At 58.8% G+C, this 4027-nt stretch overlaps 1 non-coding gene across 1 annotated transcript; it reads right to left on the bottom strand.

Annotated features, from left to right (window-relative positions):
• Window positions 1-3349: 3349 nt before the first annotated feature.
• TRNAA-UGC (transfer RNA alanine (anticodon UGC)) lies at window positions 3350-3421 on the bottom strand. The gene has a single exon. It is a non-coding gene; the product is annotated as a tRNA-Ala (tRNA).
• Window positions 3422-4027: the final 606 nt, after the last annotated feature.

Below are 4027 nucleotides of genomic sequence, written 5' to 3' on the forward strand. Positions count from 1 at the left end.
CCTGTTCCGAGATTCATCGTTGTGCAAAGCAGCGTCAGGCCCTGAAACTGGGCGAGCCCAGAGCAGAGGCTGCCTTCATTTAACCTTCCAAAAACCAACCTGCCGAAAGGTGGATTAGCACCCATGCTCCTCCAGCCGCAGGGGAGGCGCCTCATCTGGGCCCCTGGCGCCCATGCTCCAGCAACATAAGACCACGGGGGCCTGGCTCCACCAAAGTCCGGGGCCCGGTGTCTCCCCCAGCCCCGCCTGCTGCCCCCGGGCAATTTAAAAGGGCCCGGGGACCCCCACCGCCATCACCGGCAGCACAAGGGGGCTAAGACGGCTTCCTGCCCACCCTCGCTCCGTGTAACCCTTCTGCCCATCAGAGTTGGCAGCAACAAGGGCCGGGTTCAATATCTAGGGGATCCATTCCAATAACACAATGCAAACCGGCTCGAGCCCCCACCCAGTGACCTGGGACAAATATGTACCACCCCCGCTGGGCGCCTCCCAGAGGCAATACTTCCCCTCTTGCAAGCACCTAGTCTGAGTGTAGCAGAAAGCCTTTTAATAACAGAGAGAAACAATGTGGCATTATGTTGGGGAAACACCACCAACAGGATTCATAACACAACCCACAAGCAAAAAAAATACCCACCCCAAGCAAATTGGGGCATGCCCTTTCCCTTTGGTTCTTGAGTCCAGCAACCCCAAATCACCCAAAGTCCCAAAAGTCCAATGACCCAAAAGTCTCTGTCCCTGGTCAGGGCAGCCCCAAAGTTCAAAAGTTTATCTGCAGAGCTTTACCTCCCAACCTGGGTGGAGATGGGGGTGGGGGTAAAAGGCACCTTACATGATCTGAAGCTGACCGCCCCACAGCTCCATAGGCCTCCACTCCACCAGCCGCCCCACAAACTGCTTTGCTCAGCTCCGCTCTGCAGCCCAGCAGCAGCTCCCGCCGTCCCACGAACTGCTCCACCAGCCGGTCCACGAACTGCTCCACGTCCCACCAGCAGCTCCCACCGTCCCACGAATGCTCCACATCCCACCAGCAGCTCCCGCTGTCCCATGAACTGCTCCACCAGCCTGTCCACAAGGCACTCCAGCCGTCCCGCAAACTTCTCCACAATAGATCTTCAGGCTCCCCCACTACTTAACACAACGCTCAGTGATTTCAGCTCTTAGTCAATTCAGCTCTTTGGTGAAGTCAGCTTGTAGTTAGGGAGCCTCAGTGATGGTACACCATTCGCCCAAAGCGAGCTCAGCAGTCTGTAACTAGACTTCTAACAAAATCAAAATTAGCTCTGAGATCCCACAGTAGAGAGAAAAGAAAGAGAAAATAGCATGTAAGACCATCACCAAGGGGCCCACGCCACCAAGTATTAATACTTGTCCCCAACCTCTCTCAATTCACAGAGTTTTGGAACCCATGACCCTTGCCTAGCGATTGCTACTGAGTTGATGGTGAGTCCCTCCATCATAACAAAAGGCCAAGTACAGTTCCCAGCACAGTTCCCATAATCAGGGTAATAACAATTTATTCTTCCTGCCCCAATAACAGAGACACTGGGGATCCCACAGCAGCCAAAGTGACCATTTGGGCAGCTATGGCCGCGTTCTAGGCGGGGTGGGTGTGCCTATGCAAATGAGATCGGCCCCTGAAGTTCTTTTCCACAACTTGCCAGACTTCACCACCAGATGTCAGGGTGAGGCTCACCCTGACACTGCTTACACTCCGTGTGGCCTGCCAGTCTCGGAAGCGGCTGGCGCGTCCCTGCAGCCCCGGGGGTGGGGAGATCTCCACACGCTGCCCCTTCCCCGAGGGCCGACTCTGCCATCTGTGGCAATGGGAGCTCCTGGGGTGGTGTCCGTGGGCAGTGATGGGCAGAGACCCTCCACCTAGGAGCTGCTGCCAGAGGGGGGTGTGGGTCGCTTTTGGGAGATGCCTGAGGTAAGAGCTGCACCCTCACTCTCTCCCGCACCCCAAGCCCCAGCCCAGACCCCAACCCCCTGCACCCAAACTCCCTCCCAGAGTCCACCCCCTGCACTCCCTCCTGCACCCTACCCCCATGCCCCAGCCCAGAGCCCACACCCCACACCCAAACTTCCTCCCAGAGCCTGCGCCCGCACCCCCTCCTGCACCCCAACCCCCAACCCCAACCCAGATCCCGCACCCAAACTTCCTCCCACAGGCCTCCCCCCACACCTGCTCTCGCACCCCAACCCTCTTCCCCAGCCCAGAGCCCACCCCCTGCACCCAACTCCCTCCCAGAGCCCGACCTGCACCCTCTCCTGCACCCCAACCCCCTCCCCCAGCCCAGAGCCCACACCTGAACTCCCTCCCTGAACCTGGCCACCCCACCCATTCCTGCACCCTAACGCCCTGCCCCAGCCCAGAGCCCACACCACACACCCAAACTCCCTCCCAGAGCCTGCCCCCACACCTGCTCCTGCACCCCAACCCCTGCCCCAGCCCAGACCCCGCACCCTGCATTCCCTCCTGCACCCCAACCCCCTGCCGCAACCCACAGACCAAACTCCCTCCCAGAGCCCAACCCCTTTCCCTCTCCCTCCCATACCCAAACTCCCTCCCAGAGCCTTAGGCAGATGTGGGGGGAGGTGGACGGGGAGGCAGGACTTGGTCCCATTCTGGAAACCACCAAAAATTGTAGAAACCTGCCGCCCCTGTCCAGCCCAACCTTCTGGGGGGCCCCTCAGGCCCCACCCGTGCAGGGTTTGAAGCTTGCATTGCTTAAATTCCAGGACGCTGGGGGACTTCAGCTCCCCTTTGTCCAGCGGGAACCTTCACCCCACTCCCAACCAGATTCTTGTCCATGGGATGACTGTCGGGGGGCTGGGCCCCTCTTTGTCTTTTCTCTCTGGGACAGGCCAGGGTACCCAGAACTGGGGTATCTGAGCACCCAGGACCTTCTATGGAGATGCCCTTCTCCTTCCCCTTCTGTGGTCCCATCTGTCATTGACTCCAGCCTGTTTTCTATCCATCCTCAGCACCATCCCAAGCCAGCTGCACCCGCCTCAAAAAGACAGTGTCCCCTGATGGGTGTAAATCACTGAGCGCTCTCCTCTCTGAGTACTGACTGCCCCTCCGTCTCCTTGCCCCTCAGTCTGGGCAGACGGGACCTTTCCCTCCAGGGCTGGATGATTCCCCCTTCTCATCCGCTACTGTCCCAAGCCGCCCCTTGGGTGGGAATCTTAAATGTACCAAGGTGACTTAGGAGCAGAAACCCCCACAGACCTTCCGTGCAATGGGCACCTGCCCCGCACTGAGCAGGACTGAAACGCCTGCAGGGAGACTGCTGGGCCACATCCCCTCTGGGCCTGAGCAAAGCAGCAGGGTGAAAAGAGAACTTGGAGATGCTGGGGATCGAACCCAGGGCCTCATACATGCAAAGCATGCGCTCTGCCACTGAGCTACATCCCCAGACGGGGGTTGTTGGGGATGGGTTACGCTCAGAGCCCTCCTGTTTCCAGAGCCTCCAGGGGCCTAACGGCAGCATGGGGGACACATTCCCTGCTCTGAGGGCCAAACCCTCTGTCTTGGAGGTTGCTGGTTCTCAGGGGTCACTTTGCAGCAGGGCCAGTTTCTCTATGTGGGGGAGAGAGAGGGCCTGCCCTGGACTCAGGGTGCAGAGATACACTCGGCCCTCTTCCCTGCATTGACTGGCTGGAGCTGCCAGCCCCTGCTGAAAGGTAACGGCGCTGGGGGGCGCTGTGAGTCGCTCAACACCTCACCCTGGTGGAAGAAGTTGGGGGGGGGGGGGCTTTTCTCGGATCTGCTATTTCCACCTGCCTGTAAAGTCCAGCTTTCCCCAGCACATTCACTGCAGTGCACTCGGGTCACTGTTTCCATGGCTGACAGCAAATAATTGCTCCCAGTTTCCCTTCTATCTGCAGCACGATTAGCCTGTGTCCGTGGTTAATGAGGTGGAACTAGTTGTCGATGGTTATTCATTCCCCACCTGGACAATTCACACAGTCCCTTTCCTGCTCAAATCCCCAGCACCTCAATGATCCCGGTAGCAGGGAT

This window comes from Caretta caretta, chromosome 28 (genome assembly GCF_965140235.1).
Source record: "Caretta caretta isolate rCarCar2 chromosome 28, rCarCar1.hap1, whole genome shotgun sequence".
NCBI classification, from domain to species: Eukaryota; Metazoa; Chordata; order Testudines; family Cheloniidae; genus Caretta; species Caretta caretta.